Source organism: Mustela erminea, chromosome 16 (genome assembly GCF_009829155.1).
Source record: "Mustela erminea isolate mMusErm1 chromosome 16, mMusErm1.Pri, whole genome shotgun sequence".
NCBI lineage: Eukaryota > Metazoa > Chordata > Mammalia > Carnivora > Mustelidae > Mustela > Mustela erminea.
The window spans coordinates 73,146,578-73,168,839 of NC_045629.1; the positions used below are offsets into that span (position 1 = coordinate 73,146,578).

Below are 22,262 nucleotides of genomic sequence, written 5' to 3' on the forward strand. Positions count from 1 at the left end.
ACCTGGTGAAGAAAGGAGGCAAGCCTGGTTTGGAGAAAGGTAAGCTACAGGTCTGGTCTGCTATGGTGCAGCCAGTCTGGGAGGCCAGCAACAAAGACAGCACTTGAAGTCTTTGATGGTTGAATCAGGGTAAGCATAAAATGAGTTAGAAAGAGGCCCTTGAGGGATGCCTGGGTGGCTCAGTGGAGTAAGCATTTGACTCTTGATTTCAGCTCAGGTCATGATCTCAGGGTCATGCAATTGAGCCCCGGGTTGGGCTCCCCACTCATCACAGAGTCTGGTTGAGATTCTCTCCCTCTCTCTCCTCTCCCCGTTCCCCCCCCCACCATGCTCTGTCACTCTCTCAAATAATTAAATAAACCTTAACAGAAAGGAAGAAAAGAGGCCCTAGAGAAAAAAAATTAAGGTGTGGAAAGTAACAGATCCTTCCTATTTAATTTTTCCATGTTGGACATCATCTCTTCCTCTGCTTCTAACTGGTAGACCCAGCTTTCCAATGCTGCCCATGTTGACTGAAGGAAAAGAGAGCACAACAGAGATAAAATGGTTCTGTGGGTCAAGCACACCCCTCTCCCTATGCCACTGCCTTCCTCTCTACCTGCTAAAGAATTTCAAAGTACTTATTTAATGACCACAAATTCCAAATTTCCTTTTCTTAAAGATTATTTATTTATTTATTTATTTGAGGAGAGACACAGAGAGAGAGAAAGCAAGAGCAGGGGGAGGGGCACTGGGAGAGGGAAAAGCAGAAACAGAGGTCAGAGAGCAAAGAGCCCAGTGCAGGACTCTATCCCAGGATCCTGAGATCATGACTTGAGCTGAAGGCAGACCTTTAACCAACTGAGCCACCTAGACGCCTCTCAAATTTCTTTCACTCTAATCCCTGATTTTCCACTTACAGTCTTCCTTTGAGTGTTTGGCCATCCATTAATAAATTATATATATATATATGTATGTACACACACACACACACACACACATACATACATATATATGAATATATATATATATATACATATGTTTGTATATAAAACGAAACATGTTCATTTACAGATATGCTTTCCTCAAATTACTGAATTATACATTTTTATTAGTATTCTTTTCTTCTTTTTAATATTCATTTTTCAAGTGTAGTAAAAATATACATAGCAAAATTTCCCCTTTTAATCATTTTGCTTGTTTTATTTTATTTTCTTTTTCATCAGGACAAGTGTAAGTACAAGGATAAGGATAAGTAAACTCCGTAATCCCCACCCCCTATGCTCCCCGTCTTCCCACCCATTTCCCCTCAGGTAACTCTCAGTTTGTTCTCTACATTTAAGAATCTGTTTCTTGTTTTGTCTGTCTGTCTGTCTCTCTTTTTCCCTTGGCTCGTTTGTTTTGTTTCTTAAAATCCACATATGAGTGAGATCATAGGGTATTTGTCTCTTTCTGGCTTATTAGGCTTAGCGTTACACTCTCTAGCTCTATCCATATTGTTGCAAGTGGCAAAATTTCATTTGTTTATGGCTGAATAACATACCATTATGTATGTACACCACATCTTCTTTACCCATTCATCTACTGATGAACACTCAGGTTGCTTCCATAGTTTACCTTTTGCAGATAATGCTGCTATAAATACAGGGGTGCATATGTCCCTTTGAATTAGTGTTTTTGTATTTGGGGGGTAAATACCCAGTAATAAGATTCCTGGATTTCCCCTTTAAATTAGCTTAAAGTGTGCAATTCAGTGCCATTGATTTTACCCACAATGCTTTTTTCACAGGGATTCTGTAAAAATACTTTCTTCAGAACTACCCCACATAGAGAAGTAAAAATTTTAGCATGAGCAGAATTTAGACATTACCCTTGTCCTACCAACTGCCCTGTCATGACAGAGTGCTGTAGCATCAAGAAAGACACCTCTCCTTTATTTATTTATTTATTTATTTATTTATTTGACAGAGACAGAGATCACAAGTGGGCAGAGAGGCAGGCAGGGAGGGTGGGAAGCAGACTCTCCACTGAGCAGAGAGCCCAGTACGGGACTTGATCCCAGGACCCTAGGATCATGCATGACCTGAGCTGAAGGCAGAGGCTTAACCCACTGAGCCACCCAGGCGCCCCAAGAGAGACAGCTCTCCTACACAAACTAAAAACAAGTTCCATTCCAGGTATGTATATTATGTATGTTCCTGTTATTTTTTTTTAAGAGTAAAAGAGGAAAATCCAAAGAAGAAGGAGGACCCAGGGAATGTCAAAGACCTAGAAAGGTAAATTGTTAGAGGATATGTTCTTACATTGGAAATTAAAAGAAGACCCAATATAATAAAAGGGTCTCTGGGCAGCATTCAGATGATCAAGTATTTGGTAAATTCATACCACAGAAAGAGAATTAGGAACATGAGCCCTGACCCAAAACTGGCTTCAAAGCTCAGTTATGCTAATGAATTCCTGTGTGAAATTGGGAAATCACTTATCCTGTGCATGACTTTGTAACATTCTACATAAAACAAGATGATGACAGAACTAATATTGTAGGGTAGTTGTGAAGCTTTAATGAATTTGTGCATGTAAAGTATTTAGGAGATTGTTCACCACTCAGTGCTATGTAAGTGTCAACTGTAATACTGATGTTATTGTTAATATCTCCCAGAATTGTTGTAAGGTTAAGAAGATATATTTTATGGAGGGGTGTGCATTCATCTCCCAAACCCTGATAGATGCTTGCACAAAGCCAAATGTTCTATATGCCAGACATTTTAGAGTTAATTCTAGGTTCAACAACCTAGTGAAAGAGGTCTTCACCACTGTAGACTTGAGAAAATCGAGTCTTAGCAAAGTAGAACTTGCCTAACTACAACTGGCTCTATTTGACAGAATGGACTATCAGCCCAGGTCTTTTGGGTGAACTTAGAGCCTGTGCTTTCTCTGGCACATCATGCCCTAAGCAAGACTCTTGTGGTTCCAGCTGTCTAGGTGTTTCTATGTATAAATGGAAGGTGTCAATGATCTAGAAATAGGCCATCCATCAGTGGGTGCCATCTGTAGGCTATGTCCCAGTGAGCAATGCTTGGTTCCAGTTGAGAAATTCCAATCCTGCAAACTCATTAACTCCTCCCTTCCAGTTAGTCCTACACCTCTAGAACTGCTTCCATAGAGCTCCATCTAGTGCTCTAGGGCAGAGCAAGTCTGCAGGGGTGGGGATGAAAAACAGAGGTCATACTTGTCTCGGGAGATTCTTCTTCAGAAAGTCTTCCAAGTGATACTCAATGCAGACAGCAGTGTTGGAGGACGGGGCAGTCTGGGAGGAGGATGGTGTGACTCGCCTTCTTCTGATGAACCTGAATTTTCTCCCCAAACCTAAAAGGAATAACCTTTTTTAGATTCACAAATTATACATCTTGTTATCCAAATGGGCTAAATCTTTCTCACCATTTATTTAGTTATTTACTATTTTTACCTTTGTTTCCATTTTTCTGCTTCTGCTCAGGCTGCTCCCATGTTTTTGTAATACCCCTTATAACTTTAAAGTCTGACTAATATTCATCCTTTAGATTCCCTAACTTGAAGATTATGCTGAGGAACAAAATCAGTTGATAGATTCTCTGATTTTAGGCAGTACATCTCCTCTAACATGGCTGCCTGCCTTTGCCTTCTGACCCCTTCCTCAATACTCCAACAGGGCAATTCTGAAACTTCATTTACTACAGACAAGCATTTTTCCCAAGCATCAAGCAGTCATCCTAGTAGAGTATCACAGCTGAGTTCAAGTATCCTTGCTAGAAAGGATACATTCTTACATTCCCCATGTCTTACATTCCCCATGTCTTAGTCTCATAGCCTCAAAATCCACTCCCAAACCTGTTTTGTTGGTTACTGAGGATACATGTCCCTGGGTTCTGAAGAGCCATTGATGAAGAATCCCTCTCTTCCTGAGTCAGAAACAGTAATTCCTCCAGGTAGTCATGCTAAGACTTCACGCAAATTTTGGTCTACTAAGAGCAATGAGGGAATGGAGGCAGATCGTAAGGATGACAAGCACTACTTTCAGAGTCCTGTGCGTAAGTATGGCCTTTCCATCTCTGCAGGCAAGGGAGGCTGCTGTTCTCCAGCACCAGGAAGAGAGATTTTGTGTCATCCTGAGGATTCAGGAGAATTTGGTGATTCCAAAGTTCTCAAGCATATCCGTCCTGATGTCCCCATCCCAGGTCTCAGGGGCCCATTCTTTCCATATTAGAGCATGGAATTCAGCATAGAATACTTGCTGTTATTAGTGTAGAATTTGCATTTAGTGTATTTACTGTAGAATACTAGTATTTAGTGTAGAATACTATCTTTGAAATCAGCTTTCTTTGTAGTTCTGCTACTCTCACAATCAAATCCTAATTTTCAGTATTATCTGTCCTTGAGTGGCACGTGGAAGTCCACTTAAGTAATGCAACACCTACTTGATAGATTTTGTTTTCCATGCTCTGAGTTAGTATCTATAAGAAGTTAAACAATTGCCCACCAAACCCTCGGAATGTAAGCTTGTTTGGAATATGGTCTTTGCTGTTATAATTAAGGTAAGTAAGGATCTCAAAATGAGATCATGTTGGATTTCCAGAGAGCCCTAAATCTAGTCACAGGTGTCCTTACAAGAACAGGGAAGGCACACAGAGACACAGGGCTGAAGGCCATGTGATTAGAGGCAAAGATTAGAGCTACGCTCCCAGAAACAAAGGAACAGGAGCCACCGAAGCTGGAGAAGGCAAGTAAAGATTCTGCCCCCTAGAGTTTCTGGAGGTAGTGTGGACTGCCAACACCTTTGATTTTAGACTTCTGGCCTCCAAAACTTGAACAGAATAAATTCGTCCTGTCTCCTGCCACCTGGTTTATGGTGCTTTGTATGGCAACCTGTGGAAATTAATATAGCAGCAGTCTGATCTTAATCTGACATTATTTTCCTTCTATGCTTTGGTGGCAATAAATAATGAGCAGTTAATTCCAATTTCTTTATCATTGCCATTGCCTGCATGCATGTCCACTATTAGCGATACCGCATAAGGCTGTGCATCCTCTTCCACCTTTACAGACCCAAATTTACCACAAGTGATAATATTAGTTACCATGATGCTACCACATGCTAGGGATTATCATCACTCCACTTACTAGAAACACCCAGGCCCCTGATGCTCTATGGCCAGCAAGTGGCTCATGATGGGATCCCCTCCTGAGATTCTGATCACTACAACCACTTCTGATAGCAACGGTCTTCATTTAGACTCCCCATATGCAGATCCTAGAGTTATATTCAAATATTAGTTTATTTGGGACATGATTGCAGGAAATCCCGGTATAGAAGAAGTAAGAAAAAATAAGAAGGAGAGAAGGAGAAGGAAGAAAGAAGGAAGAAGGAAGGAGGAGGAGGGGGAGAAAGAGCAGGAGGTGGAGTTTCTGTTAATTTCAGACAATATAATGCTGACTCAAAGCACATGCCCACGTTCCTTTTATGTTTATTGAGACTTATTTTATGGCCATGTGTATATTTATTCTTGGTGAATGTATCTTGCGTACTCATGTGTAGGATCATGTTATTTAGGTTTTAATTAGGTCATGGTGGTTAATAATACTGTTCAAATCATCTACTTATTTACTCATTTTTTTCTAGTTGTTCTATCAATTGCTGAGAGTAGGGTATTAAAACATTCTTTGATTGTAGAATTGTTTATTTCCCCTGTGGTATCATCAGTATTTACTTGAGGTATTTTGGGGCTCTGTTATTTGGGGTATAGATGTTTGTGACTATTATGTGCTTCTGCGGAATTGATCCTTTTATCATTATTAAATGATTCTCTTTATCCCTGCTATAACTTTGTCTTGATTTTATAGCCTTTTCAAGCTTACTTTTTAATAATTATAAATTGTTGTGAAACAATTACTCCAAAATCTATTAGCTTAAAACAACCAATATTTATCATCTCACAGTTCTTTGGTTCAAGAATTAACCAAGCAGCTTAGCTTGGTGATTCTCCTTCAAGGTCTCATGAAACTATAACAAAGCTGTTGGTCAAGGTTGCAGCCAACTCGAGTCTCCACTTGGGCTGAAAGTCCACTTTTGTTCTCACTCAAGCAGCTGTCAGTAGGTCTCAGCTCAGCTCTCCATGGCCTTTTTTTTTTTTTAATTTTTAAAAATTTTTTTATTTTTTTTTTATTAATTTTTTCAATTTATTTATTTTCAGAAAAACAGTATTCATTATTTTTTCACCACACCCAGTGCTCCATGCAATCCATGCCCTCTATAATACCCACCACCTGGTACCCCAATCTCCCACAACCCCGCTACTTCAAACCCCTCAGATTGTTTTTCAGAGTCCATAGTCTCTCATGATTCACCTCCCCTTCTAATTTCCTGCAACTCCCTTCTCCTCTCTAATACCCCATGGCCTTTTGAACTGATGGCCTCAGTCCCTTAACCATATGGGCTTTCTACGGGTTTGCTGCCATGTCCTCAAAATATAGCAGGCACTGGGTGTGGTGCAAAAACAATGAATTCTGTTACGCTGAAAAGAAATTAAAATAATAATAATAATAATAATAAATACATATAGCAGGTAGCTGGATGGCTTCTCCCAGAGCAGTTAATGACATAGATAGATGGTAGGTAGATAGAAATTGAAAGTTTGAGGAAAAAACCCCACACTTTCTTTTATAAACTAATCTAGGAAGTATCGTTTTGTCATGTCTGCCATATTATATTTATCAGAAGCAAGTCAGAAATCAGCCCATTCCCAAGGGGAGTTTACAAAGGGCATTAATACCAGGAGACGGAGTTCTTAGGCAACTATCCTAGAGACGACCTACCACATTGCTTTTATGGTATATCTTTTTTATGTCTACTTGCTTATAGCCTTTGTCTTTTTATTTAAAATGATTCTCTTGTAGAGAGTATATGACGGAGTCTTGCTTTTTTAATCCATTTGAAAGATGGAGTTTATTTTTTTTTAATTTTTATTTATTTATTTATTTGACACAGAGAGATCACAAGTAGGCAGAGAGGCAGGCAGAGAGAGAGAGAGGAGGAAGTAGACTCCCCGCCAAGCAGAGAGCCCGATGCGGGACTTGATCCCAGACCCTGAGATCATGACCTGAGCCGAAGGCAGCGGCTTAACCCACTGAGCCACCCAGGCGCCCGAAAGATGGAGTTTAAACAGTAGCATTTAATGTACTTGCTGATATTGCTGAATTAAGTCTACCAGTTCCCTATTTTCTATTTAGCCATCTTTTTTGTTGTTGCCATTATTATTCCTCTTTCCTGCCTGCTTTTGAATTATTATTATTATTATTATTATTATTATTTTTAGAATTGAACTTAATGTGTCCATTGGATTTGTACCTCTTATTGTTATTTTTTAATGATTGCTCTAGGGATTGGTAAATATATCCTTAACATTACACATTGGAACTGGTGTTAATATGGTACCACTTGATATAAAATGTAGAAAGCTTGCAATCATATGGTCTATTCACCACTCCCATTCTGTTCTATGCAAGAGTTGCCATTTTTATTTTAAACGCATATATACATATAGTACATATTCATTTAATTCCAATAAAAGGATTTTATAAATTTTATAAATTTGCTTTACATAAGTAGATGAGTAGATAAGTAAATTAAGTAATGTAAAAGGGAAATAGTTTGCCATTTTTACCCATATGTTTACTTCTTCTAGTGCCCTTAGTTCCTTTTTGAAGATCCAAATTTCCATCTGGTATTATTTCTTGAGTTTGAAGAACTTCCTTTAGTATTTCTGGCAGTACAGGTTTACTGGGGACCAATTCTCTTGGTTTTTCTTTATCTGAAATTGTACTTCACCATCTTCTGGTCTCCGTGGTTTCTGGTGAGCACTCTGCATTCATTCAAATCACAGTTTTCCTTATGTAATGTCTCATTTTTCCTTGGCTGTTCTTAAGGTTTCCACTTTATGTGTGACTTTCAACATTTTGACTGTCATACGTGGTCTGATATACCTTGGTGTGATTAGCCCATAATGATCAAGTGGAAAGTCTAAGAAACTGAAATCGTAAACTAAAAGCAGATACAAGCTACTTGGGGGGACAAATAGTAAGTTGGCTTCCACAGTGACCTAGCTCAACAGTCTTGTTGGGAAAATCTACCACTTAATCTACTGGGTAAATGGGATCTATTTACCAGGGTAAGACATGTGATTTCCAATGTGTTTGTGGTTTATAATTTCCAAGTGAAGTTACTCTCAGTATGAAATACATAAAAGAGAAAGTTAATGAAAGGAGACTTAGACCTTGGATCTCACCCAACCTCTCATTAATGTGGGCAACATCACTCCCTCACTGGGCTGCCAATTTCTATGTATAAATCTGGGGGCTTCTAGTAGAAAACTATTAAGAGCTCTTTTCTTCCTATGTTTCTAAGAATTTTTAAATCTGCGAAGAACTCAACAGTGGAAAACAACCGGGTATATTTTGCCAAAATCTTATAAACCCACATTGCTGCATTGTGTTCCTTAGCTGCTGAAGTGGAGATTTTCATCTTCAAACCAAATGTAAAATTAAGTCATCTCTTCATTGAATTCCTTGACCATGTTACTCTTGAAATTAAAGGGTCTATCATATTCAGGCTCCCTAGTTGGATTTGTGGGGTTTTTTTCCCCCACAAGTACAATCTGTTCCTATGTTTCATTTTTTTTTTAATCGATTAAAGATGTGCTTTTTGTGTAAACAAACTCTTGTAGCCTTAGTAACAGAAAACACAGTGACCCAAGCAGTGATGAGCTTGAGCCAGGCAATCTTTTTAATCTGAATGAATCTCTAAATTTTTGCTTTTTTGGTTGGGTTTTATGCAGGAACTTTTCAGTTTCACCTTTGGCAAAGATACAGATTGGTAGACCTACAGATAGTTATTACTAGTTTACACTTATTTAAAATCAGATGAATTGAAAGTTTAAAGTTGCCTCAGAGATCGATTCCTTTAATTTACTAAGGTAACTATAGCCTATAATACTAGAATAAATGCACCAAGGGAAGGAGATGGAAAAAGAAGTAGTTATTAATGGCTTGCTAAGGGCCAAGCCCTTTGTATGTGCTACCTGACACTTTTAATCAGACAATTGTGGGGGATAGTTATATTTATTTGAACTTTGGAGATAAAATTAAGGCTCAGAGATATTAAATTATTTACTCAAGTTCACATAGTATGGATTATAAATTGCTGTGTATCACTTCTAAGCTATGGAAACAAGATTTAAATCCAAATCTCTGTCACTCCAAAGTATCTGTTTTTCATACTGGGTCACGCTCTTTCCCGCTACATACACCACCCTCTGGGTTTTATGCAAATAGGCTACAACATGAGTTTTATGATTCCAAGGCAAGTGCCTTTTCTATAAATCATCCTGTTCCTCCTCCTTTCCTAAACTTAGAGTAAATTTCTCCAAAGTTTAAAGCTAATGGTGAAAAAAGACATTAATGATCAGTATTTAATAATAATACTTATCTATGGTATTTAATACCTACTGAGAGACGACTAGGTACCTAGGATAATACTAGATGATAGATGATTATATTTATTTCTCAAACAGACCTTTAAATTTGGAACATGACTGTTCTTTTATACAGATACAGAACTGAGAAAAGTTAAATAATTTACCAAAGGACACACTGCTATTGAATGTCGGAGCCAGAACTGCAACCCAGAGCTCTGTCAGATTTAAGGGTTTGGTGCAGGCACGTTGTGTATGTGTATATGTGTGTATGTGTGTGTGTGTGATAATCTACTCAAAGAAAATCTACTCAAAGAACCTATGTTTACAGTTAGATAAGATTTTGACAAATGACTGCCATGCCAATGAAGATAGAGAACCCTTCTATTACAGAGAACATTCCATCCTACCCCAATTACCATCCAACCCATATCTCAGCCTCAAGACACAAGTGCCATGATATATTGCAGCAGATTCTTGTCTGTTCCAGAATTTCATATAAGTCCAATAAGACTACATGTACACTTTTAAGTGTGACTACTAGAGATAATGTGTTCAACAGAATGAGAGATTCACGTTGTGGGTCTCAGTAGCTCTGATCATTTTTTATTGCTGATTACTATTCGATTATATGAACATACCTCAATTTGTTTAAACATTCTCCTGCTGATAGAAATGTTTGGCTATTAAAAAGAAAGCTGCTGGGAACATTCTTGTATAAGTTTTCTTTTGATAAATGCTTTCATTTCTTTCGGAAGTACATACAGGAGGGGAATTGGTCAGTTATATGATAGGAGCATTTAATTTTATAAGGAGCTACAAGTTTCTAAAGTAGTTTTATGGCTTCACACTTTCATTGGCAATGTGAAAGAGTCTCATTTGCTCTACAAACTTACCAACATTTTTCATTTTAGTCATTTTAATGAGTGGGAAGTAGTATCTCAGTATGGTTTTAATTTAATTTTCATTTCCCCAAAGACCAATGATGTTGAGCAGATTTTCTTAATGCCTCTTGGCTACCTGTATGTCTTTTTTTGTGAAGTGTCTGTTCAACTATTTTGTCCATTTTTATTAGATTATTTGTATTTTTATTTTTGATATGAAGGAGTGTTTTATATATTATAGATACAAGTTCTTTGTCAGATATATGCGTGGTGAATATTTTCTCCAAATCAGCCTTTTTTCTTAAAGTAGTCCTTTCATTTTGATGAAATCCAACTTCTCTTTTTTCCCCACATTTACAACAAGTGCTCATAGATCTTTGCCTGTGCCATGTCTGCTGGGATATCCCATTATTTTTTTAGAGAAAATGAATTATACAGAAGCTGTATAATTTTAGCTTTATACTTAGGAAAATGACCCATCTTGAATTAATAATTTTGTGTAGTGAGTAGAGTTGTTCTGGCCCTACATTTTGAGATTACATCTATTTCCCTATTAAATCAATTATAATTTCTTCAGAAATGAATCACCTGCCTCCGTGTTTATTTACATCATGACTTTCCATTCTATTCCACTGACCTATTTATTCAGCCACACATCCACACAACAATGTCTTAACTACAGCAGCTTTAAAATAAATCCTGAAATCAAATAGTGTAAATCTCCCAACCATTATCTTTTTTAAGACTGTATTAGATATTCTAGGATTTTTGAATTTCAATTTAAGATAACACTTAATCTTTCCCAAGAGGTCATGCTTCAAGTTTAATTGGAATCATTGACTACAAACATCTACTTGGGAAACAATGATATCTTAACCATACTGAGTTTTCCAATTCAGAAGTGGCATCACTCTCCACTTCTGTACTACTTACTGAACTTATTTACTAATTCAGTTTGTCTCAAAGATTTAAATTTGTCAGTGTAAAACCTTGTGCCCATTGTGTTTAAATTTCTTTTTTGTTTTTGATTATAAAGTAAATATGACTTTAAAACTTTTAATTCACAATAGGCTATTGCCAGAATCTAAAAATACAATTGATTTTTGTACATTTACCTTTCATCCTGAAGCCTTGTTGAAGTCACTTTTTAATGATAATAGTTTATTTTGGTTTAGTACATTTCTTAGGTTTAGATATTTCAAAGTCATGTTGTAGACAAAACAAAAAACAAAAGCAAAGCAGAAAAGCTTTCCTGCTCGTATTCCAAAATGTATATATTTTATATCATTTTCTTGTCTTATTGCAATGCTAAGACCTCTAGTACACAAGTGGGAAGATTAGACATACTTGTTTTTTTTTCCTGATCTTTGAGGAATTTTTGAAATGGTTTACCAGTAAGTATTAATTAGCTAGGTTATTTTCTACTATTCTCATTATGAGGCAGCAAGAATTCCTTTGAATCTTGGTTTTCTGAAGTAATGAATTGTTTTGTTTTGTTTTGTTTAAAGATGTATTTACTTATCTGACAGAGAGAGAGAGAGGGAGAGCACAAGCAGGCAGAGTAGCAGGTAGAGGGAGAGGAAGAAGCAGGCTCTCTGCTGAGCAAGGAGCCTGATGTGGGGCTCGATCCCAGGGCCCTGAAATCATGACTTGAGCTGAAGGCAGTCACTTAACCAACTGAGCATCCCAGGTGCCCCCTGAAGTGCTGAGTTTTTTCAAGAGGTTTTTGTGCCTTCTTAAGATAATTATAAGCATTTCCACTTTTATGTTTGTAATGTAGTGAATTGCACTGATTGATATTTTATTATTATACTAAACTTACACGCCTGATATTAAACTCTACTTGATCATGATGCATATTACTAGAAATGTTTGCTAATGTTTTATTAAGATCTTTTTTGCATTTTATTTATAAAGGATTTTGTGTGTGTGTTTGTGTGTGTGCATAGTGTCACTGTAAGGTTTTGGGATTATGATGATTCTGGCCTCATACAATGAGTTGGAAAGTATTTCTTTATTTTCTGAAAGAGTTTGTGTATATTTACTACTATTTATCTAGTCAACGTTTCACAGAATTTACCATTGATCCAATTTACTGGGGACACTGAATTTTTATTTGTGAAAAACCTTTAAATTATGAATTCAGTTTCTTTACAATATAGAGCAATATACAATTTTTCTCTCTTGTGCTAATTTCAGTAATTTGTGTCTTTCAAATAATTTGTCTATTTTATCTAAATTGTCAAAAATGTTGACATAAAATTATATGTTTCATCTTTATGCTTTCAGTACCTTAGAATCTGTAAATATTGCTCTTTCATTCCTCATATTATTAATTAGGAGAGGGGCAGATGGAAAGGGAGAGAGAGAATCTTAAGCAGGCTCTACACTTGGTATGGAACCCCTCACAGAGTTTGATCTCATGACCCTAAGATCATGACCTGAGCCAGAATCAACAGTCAGACACCCAGTTAAGTGAACCACACAAGCGCCCAACTAGAAATACGTTTTAATCAAGACTTGCCAGGAATAATCAATTTTAGGAATCTTTTCAAAGTAAACTCTTTTGTCTTTTCTAGTTTCCTTTGTTTTTATGTTTTCTATTTCACTGATTTCCAGTTTTATCTTTATTTTTCCTTTTCTTCTACTTATGTTAGAATTATAACTTATGTTCTAGCTTAACATAATAGGTTTGATCATTGATCTCAATCTTTTTTAAAATTTTTCTAATATAAACACAACACAATAACTGTAAATTCCATCTATTCAGTGTTTTAGATTTATAACACAAATTTTGATGTATTTGTACTGTAATATAGTTAAAATCTTTTTTAATTTCCCTTTGATTTTTTTTGGACATATAAATTAAAATTTTTTTCATTTTTAAATATTCGAAATTTTTCTACTTGTTTTCCATTTATTTTATTTTATTTTCTACATATTTTATTTTAATGTTATTGATGGTGTTATTCACATCTTTTAGGTATTGTCTATTTATCTTTTCGGTTCTCTATTCTCCATACATTTTGAATTGCTGTTTGTAGGTGGGTACACATTTAGGATTGTTATGTCTTTTTTTTTTTAAATCTTTCTTATTTATTTACTTATTTATTTATTTAGAAAAAGAGAGAGAGAACAGGGGGAGGGGCAGAGACAGAGGAAGAGAGAATCTCAAGCAGACTCCCCACTGAGCACAGAGAAGGACACGGGACTTGATCTCACATGCTGAGGTCAGGACCTGAGCTGAAATCGAAAGTCAAATGCTTAACCACCTGAACCACCCAGATGCCCCAAGGAATGTTATATCTTCTTAATGAATTTACTATTTGAGATATAAGAAAATTCCGTGTTTACTTGTTAATATGCCTACCTTTGAAATCAATTTTATTTCATGTTAATATAGTCATATTATCTTTCCCATGCCTAATGTTCACATGTATATCTTCTTGATTGCTTATTTGCACACTGATATTTAAAGTGTGCCTCTTATGCAGAAAATCCTTGAGCCTTACTTTTTAAAAAGAAACCATTTTGACAGTGTATTCCCTATAACTGGCATATTTAGGTCATACATAATGTAATTACTTGTGTGATTGGGTTTGAATCAGACTTCTTGGTGTTTTTTGTTGGTGTGTTTCATTTAATATTGATCCTTTGCATTTCCTTTCCTGCATTTTTTCTGATGAAAAGGCAGCTGGGTTGTTTGTTTGTTTTTCCTTAACTTGGCTCCCTTTCATGATTTTTTTTCTGCTTTTTTAAAGATATGCTATCTTTGTTTTTACAATAGTTTATTATCATATGTCTAAGGTTTTATTTTTCTTTCATCTTTTAGGGTTCAGTGAAATTACGGATCTGTAGGCTATTTTTTCATCATCTTTGGGGGGGTAAATCAGGCATTATTTCTTCAATCATATTTTCTTCTCTTCCTCTCTCTCCTCTCCTTCTGTGAATTTATCTGCTATGTCAAGCCACTTGATGTTGTTCTAAAGGTCCCAGAGTTCATGTTCTTCAGACTTTTTTCTCTGTGGGCTTTGAATCTTAAACGTTTTTATATTTTGTTTTCAAGCTCATCAAACTTTTTTCTTCTTCTAATTTCATCCAATGATTATATCTTTAAATGTCAGAGCACATTCTTTAATCTTAGAAATTCCCTTTTGTTTCATTTATATAGTTTCCATTTCTACTTTGAAATTCTCCCTTTGGTCATTGATTGTATCCATTTTCTTTTCTATATTTATATAGAATATATAAATCTTTTCTATATTTATAAAGTTATAAATCTATAACTTTTCTATATTTATAAAGTTACCTTCAAGTACTCTTCTGCCAATCCTAATATTAATGTTTTTCATGTGGGGCTCTTCTAGACTCCATCTTATAGCACTAGCTCTCATGATCATCAAAAGCTCATCTATCTTCTCCATATCCCTTGCAAATTATCCTAGATACTTAATCTTACAGACAAAGGCTTTAAAACAACCACTCTTCAGCTGATAATGACTTTTTCTCTTGAAAATTGATTACCTTTTCTCCATTCTTCCCATATATCATAATTGTTTAATTGAATTAAGCACATTGTACATAAAAGACATTGGAGAGTGTGATACAATTTTTGTTGTTTTGTTTTGTTTTCTGAGATAAAAAGTTCCTCCCTCTCCTTTTCAGTTGGTTGAGAAGTTAATCATTAAATTTATACTCAGGGTAGCCAAGCCTGTCTGGGCTACAACTTTAACTAGATTGAATTCATTTCAATCTATATAGTTAGCCCAATTATAAACACCACAATCTGGGGCTTCCAAGAAACTAAGTTCCTGTTCTTGTCACAGTTGTGGTGGGAAAACACTGGCCCACTTTTTCAGACAGATTTGGTTCCCTTTTCATTTCAATTTCAACAGGTTTCCAGAACCTAAGCACTGTGAACTGGAAGAGAGGGTGAATTTTCTTTGCTTCCTAGCCCTTCTACCACAGCTACTTTCTTGGGAAAATTTCAAGAGAGTGGATGAGAAGAACTCCCCTGAATGACTTATTTTTGTCTCCAAGGCTCTTCCACACACCAGTCCATCCCAGGAAACTTATTGTCATCAAAGGCTTGTATATTACTCCTTGGCTCTGCAAACTAGTCTGATCTAGGTATAGACCATTCACCCACACCCCTGCACATAGATAAGGCAATTGTGGCCACATAGAGGAAACTCCAGGCTCTCCACTCTATGGAATTCCATCAGCAAAGCTTCTTTGCATCCAGCACTTTGCTGATGGATTCACAGAAATGTGTAATTTTTTTTTACTTTATGTATTTTTCATGAATGATTCATATCTTGCTACAGGTCTGATTTTAAAGCAATTTTTATCTGAAATATATCATCCATATAGGAAATCCCTTATATCATAAGTGTACAGCTCAATTAATTCTCCCAAACTGAAGATGCCTTTGTGACCGGTACTGAAACGACTACTAGTTCTCAAGAAGCCCCATCCATGTGCCCTCCCATCACCACCACCTTCTCACTGTCTTTATTTCTCTTACCATTGGTTGGTTTTGTGTTTCTGTATTATAGGTTTTTCTCTGAATGAAATCATTTCAGTATATAAACTGTGTCTTTTTATGTTTAACAATGTGTAAGATTCATTCACATTCTTGCCTATAGCATTAGTTTGTACATTGTACAGTATTCTATTCCACAATTCATTTACATGAATTATATGTTATACATTTTATAACTTCTTTATCACATATCTATTTAATAACTTATTTGTCTAATATACTGTTAATGGATATTTAACTTTTGGTGATTATAATTTTTGGACATTATAGACATTGTTTTATTAATATTTTTATACATCTATTTTGTTAAATACGTGTACATGTTTCTTGGCATATTGGAAATATTCAGTCATAAGATTGGGTACATTCAACACTAGTACAGGGTGCCTGGGTGGTTCAGCTGGCTAAATATCTGACCCTTGATTTTGGATCAGGAGATGATCTCAGGGTGCTGAGATTGAGCCCTCACCCCCAGACTTCACACTGAGCAGGAGCCTGCTTAGGTAGGATTCTCTCTCTCCCTCTCTCTCTGCCCCTCCCCACCCCACTTACTCTCTCGTGCACGATCTCTTAAAAAAAAAAAAAACTAAACTAAACAAAACCAACAAAAACATTGGTACATAAATCCCAGAGCATTTTCCTCAAAACATTTTACTTTGAATTAAGTCATATTATTTCAATGTAAAGGTAATTCCTACTGAAACAAAATAAAACAAATTAGAAGTTCAGAGAGAAAATGATGCAACCAAAAACAAACAAATGGTTTGAGAACAAAGGGCCATATTCCTGTTTCCAATATCCTCCTGGATCTGAATGGTAGCTGCCTCCATGAAACATGATGTGCCTATTCTAGGTCACTACAACCCTGCCTGGACCAATTCACTCATTTGATTTTGCTATTTTTGCATGAAAGCCTGTGCTTTTCTGACTATAACACTTTTCTTCCTATAACTTCATAGACCACATTAAGATTCTCTAGAAGGATGCCCCCCTTTCCACTGCTTCTGCATTCCAAGTTCATCCCGTTTCTTGGGTTCCCAAAACAAAGAATGAGCACACACTGCCAAGATGAGCCACTCCTCCCTATGGTTTTGCCCATAAATTTGCCGGCTATCTTCCCCCAGTCTCCTTGTCTGTCCATATTCAAAGGACAATGCTCATATACTTCCCTCTCCCTTTTTTCTCTCCTGTTCTTGAGGCTCTGCTCCAAATTATGTTCATATCATTGTCTGAGATGTTCCTAAGCATCAAGCACCCATACCCTAAATTATACCTTCCTATGAAGTCTTATCACCCAGAAGACCACTTCACAAGGGAGCAAAGGAGAAGAAAGAAAGGAGGAAAGTATTTTATTATCCCATCAATTCTTTCCTCTGATTAGTTTCTCATCCCTTTTGTACCATAAATTAATTTGAAGACTGTCAGTTTTCATGAAATGGGAGATAGTTTGTTTACCTAGTACAGGACTAGACAAAGGCTTTGTAGCTGGATTCCATGTACAAGGCTCACCTTCTGGGAATTGGAGGAGGAGGAGGCTAGTGTTCTGTGTTGCAGCTGGGGAAACTGCTTTCAATCTTGACACCTGGTGGTTAGGAAAGAATCCAAACTTCATGAAAGAAACAAGTATAATAGGTTAATTACTATATAATGTAAAAAAGCTCAAAACAAATAGAGTCACCGTGTCAAAAATGGCCAAGGTGACAGGGAAAGGAAAGCAGTCAATGATGCATTAGGCCATTCAACTTGAAAGGTTTATGGAGGAGGTTACTTTTAACCTAACACTTTCAGTAAGTTGTGAGGCAGAAAAGAGGGAAAGGCATTTCTGATGGAGGGAATAGCATGAACAAAGATACAGAGCACAAAATATATGATGTACATGATAAAAGATATATTGCTGAGTGTTCTGTAGTTCCTCAAGTACAGATCCTTTACCTCTTTGGTTAGGTTTATTCCCAGGTATCTTATGGATATTGGTGCTATAGTAAATGGAACTGATTCTTTAATTTCCCTTTCTGTATTTTCATTGTAATGTATAAGAAAGCCACTGATTTCTGTCTTTGTATCCTGCCACGTTACCAAAATGGAAGAAGAAACAAAAAATTGGAAGACCATTCCATGCTCTTGGAGCAGAAGAATAAACATTGTTAAAATGTCTATACTGCCTAGAGCCAGCTATACTTTTAATGCCATTCCGATCAAAATTCCACTGGTATTTTTCAAAGAGCTGGAGCAAAGAATCCTAAAATTTGTATGGAATCAAAAGAGACCCCAAATTGCTAAGGAAATGCTGAAAAACAAAATAAAACTGGGGGCATCACATTACCTGATCTCAAGCTTTACTACAAAGCTGTGATCACCAAGACAGCATGGTACTGGCATAAAAACAGACACATAGGCCAGTGGAACAGAGTAGAGAGCCCAGATATGGACCCTCAACTCTATGATCAAATAATCTTCGACAAAACAGAAAAAAATACACAGTGGAAAAAAGACAGTCTCTTCAATAAATGGTGCTGGGAAATCTGGACAGCTATATGTAGAAGAATGAAACTCGACCATTCTCTTACACTGTACACAAAGATAAACTCAAAATGGATAAAAGACCTCAACATGAGACAGGAATCCATCCGAATCCTAGAGGAGAACATAGGCAGTAATCTCTTCGATATCAGCCACAGCAACTTCTTTCAAGATATGTCTCCAAAGGTAAAGGAAACAAAAGTGAAGATGAACTTTTGGGACTTCATCAAGATCAAAAGCTTCTGCACAGCAAAGGAAACAGTCAACAAAACAAAGAGGCAACCCATGGAATGGGAGAAGATGTTTGCAAATGACAGTACAGACAAAAGGTTGATATACAGGATCTATAAAGAACTCCTCAAACTCAACACACAAAACAGACAATCATATCAAAAAATTGGCAGAAGATATGAACAGACACTTCTCCAATGAAGACACAAATGGCCATCAGACACATGAAAAAATATTTATCCCTAGCCATCAGGGAGATTCAAATTAAAACCACATTGAGATGTCACGTTACACCAGCTAGAATGGCCAAAATTATCAAGACAGGAAACATGTGTTGGAGGGGATGTGGAGAAAGGGGAACCCTCTTACACTGTTGGTGGGAATGCAAGTTGGTGCAGCCTCTTTGGAGAACAGTGTGGAGATTCCTCAAGAAATTAAAAATAGAACTTCCCTATGACCCTGCAATTGCACTACTGGGCATTTACCCCAAAGATACAGATGTAGTGAAAAGAAGGGCCATCTGTACCCCAATGTTTATAGCAGCAATGGCCACGGTCGCCAAACTATGGAAAGAACCATGATGCCCTTCAAAGGACGAATGGATAAGGAAGATGTGGTCCATATACACTATGGAGTATTATGCCTCCATCAGAAAGGATGAATACCAAACTTTTGCAGCAACATGGACAGGACTGGAAGAGATTATGCTGAGTAAAATAAGTCAAGCAGAGAGAGTCAATTATCATATGGTTTCACTTATTTGTGGAGCATAACAAATAACATGGAGGACATGGGGAGATGGAGAGGAGAAGGGAGTTGAGGGAAATTGGAAGGGGAGGTGAATCATGAGAGACTATGGACTCTGAAAAACAACCTGAGGGTTTTGAAGGGGCGAGGGGATGGGAGGTTGGGGGAGACAGGTTGTGGGTATTAGGGAGGGCACGTATTGCTTGGAGCACTGGGTGTGGTGAAAAAACAATGAATACTGTTATGATGAAAAGAAATAAAAATAAATAAATAACTAAATAAATGCTAACCCTGCCAAAAAAAAAAAAAGGATATATTGCTGAAATATTGTCTCTTAATTCTTTGCCTTCAAAACGATGACCTTTATAGCAGCAATGGCCACGGTCGCCAAACTATGGAAAGAACCAAGATGCCCTTCAAAGGACGAATGGATAAGGAAGATGTGGTCCATATACACTATGGAGTATTATGCCTCCATCAGAAAGGACGAATACCCAACTTTTGCAGCAACATGGATGGGACTGGAAGAGATTATGCTGAGTGAAATAAGTCAAGCAGAGAGAGTCAATTATCATATGGTTTCACTTATTTGTGGAGCATAACAAATAGCATGGAGGACAAGGGGTGTTAGAGAGGAGAAGGGAGTTGGGGTAAATTGGAAGGGGAGGTGAATCACGAGAGACTATGGACTCTGAAAAACAATCTGAGGGGTTTAAAGTGGCGGGGTTTGGGAGGTTGGGGTATCAGGTGGTGGGTATTATAGAGGGCACGGATTGCATGGAGCACTGGGTGTGGTGAAAAAATAATGAATACTGTTTTTCTGAAAATAAATAAATTGAAAAAATTAAAAAAAAAGATGACCTTTATTGAAAAGCTGCCCTAGATGCAACCATAATACATGTTGCACTCCTGCCTCAGTGCCTTTGCAGCCTCCCCAAAACACATTCAGAATGTTAAATGTATTGTCTTATCTTTCCTTTCCCACCTCAGGGAAAAGCCAGGAGCTGGAAGTTTCCTTCAGGTTGTGTAGCACTGTCTACGTAAAGCAAGGGATAAAACAAAATATGAAAGCATGTCACAAACTTATCTAAGAGCTTCAAAGTAGCTGTTTTCATGAACACCTGGTTGCAGGAGCTGGTAACTACTTTCTGGATTTCTCATGAAGAGAATTGTTCCATGCATTGTTGTCAAATCAGTGTCTCTGGGAGGAAGGAGGGTGTGGATTATTGACCCATGGAAATCAGGTCAGTTCCTGGAACAGGCCTAGGACTTAGTCAAGACTGATAGAGACATGAATGAGATGTCAGATCAACCAATCAGAAGTGGGCTTGGGCATGAAGACCAGGATTTCATCATTTTAATGAACACTGAATGCATTTTGAGGAAACACCACAAATTCTCTGTGAGAGAATTTGCTTCAAACCTAACTGAAGAAAGTGACTCCCCTACCGATTGGTCTTCAAGGACTGAGACCTATTCACTCTGCTTTCTTCTAGGGTGGAGAGTTCCATATAGTAGCTGGAAAAAAACCTCAAATCTCTTAGCAGAATCAGACTTAAGACCTTATGGACTCATTAGCTTCTATTAACTTCCATTAACTGGGGCTCTTAGAGTACCAAACTCCTTACCACAGCTGGATTGAGGGTCTACCAAGAATACAGTTGCCAAATTAGGCAAATAAAATTATAGGACATCCTGTGAGTTAGAAGACCAATAATTTTTAGTATACATATTTCTCATATAATATTTGGGATATGCTGATAATAGAGAAGTTATTTGTTTTTTATCTGAAATTTGGTTTAAGTGTGCATTATTTGTTTTATTTGGAAATTCTAGTCAAGAGGACCCTCATATATTTGAGAAGCTATTATCTAGACTTGTTTTTACAGTTCTTGAGATCACACCTAGGAATAGAAGGTGTGCCTTGAAAGGCATCTTAATTCAAAAGCTTGGGAGTTCCAGTCCAGAAGGAAAAAAATACAGAGATAATGAGTTACTGATCTTTCCACTGGGCTCTCTGCTAAGATCCCATCCAATAGAAAAAGCATTATGGCCATTCTAACACATGAATATTGTAAAGACTGAAAATGAATGTGCAATTGATACAGCTTTACTTAAGACATGAACAGACTGGGGCATCTGGATGGCCCAGTCGGTTATGTGTCCTACTCTTTTGGTTTCAGTTCAGGTCGCAATTTCAGGGCCGTGATCTCAGGATCTTGAGATTGAGCCTGGGGTCAGGCTTCAAGTTCAGTGTTGGGTCTGCTTAGAATTCTTTCTCCTTCTCCCTCTGCCCCTCCCACTTGTGCGCTCTCTCTCTCTCGCTCTCTCTCTCTCTCTCTCTCTCTAAAATAAGTAAATAAATCCTTAAAAAAAAAAAAAAAAACACAGACAGATTGCTCCCTGGGCACAAACAATTAGAGTAAATGCACACACATGCTGTGCACGCAGTGCACTGATAAAACTAATAATAAAAGAAAAGGAAAAAAAGCAAAATAATATTTTGCTAGAGATGGGCTCTAAGTTTTATTCTGAGTCATGTAGCAGCCAGTGGAAAGGAAAGAGTATGATCCTCATTGTCTGTCACTAAAAAACTACTGTTGCTCTGGAAAGGGAGACTCATCTTTGGTCCTCAGCCCCAAAGGAAGTTTCTCCCTTGGGCTCTCAGAGAGAGGGGCCACATAATCTATGGAGCAATATCCTCAACATCAGTCCTAGCAAAAATTGGTTTTCTCATTGATTGATTCATTATCTAAAAATCTGGCTCAGTGGGTGTGAGGTACTGGGCATTATTCTCATCACTGGGGATTTGACAGTGAACGAAATAAGTACCTCATTTCACGATTTCTCTCC

General features: G+C 37.1%; 1 long non-coding RNA gene across 1 annotated transcript; it reads left to right on the forward strand.

Annotated features, from left to right (window-relative positions):
- The first annotated feature begins 1,532 nt into the window (after window positions 1-1,532).
- On the forward strand, window positions 1,533-21,841 carry LOC116574799. The gene is made up of 3 exons (XR_004279490.1): window positions 1,533-1,590; window positions 11,111-11,113; window positions 21,831-21,841. It is a non-coding gene; the product is annotated as an uncharacterized LOC116574799 (long non-coding RNA).
- The last annotated feature ends 421 nt before the right edge of the window (window positions 21,842-22,262 follow it).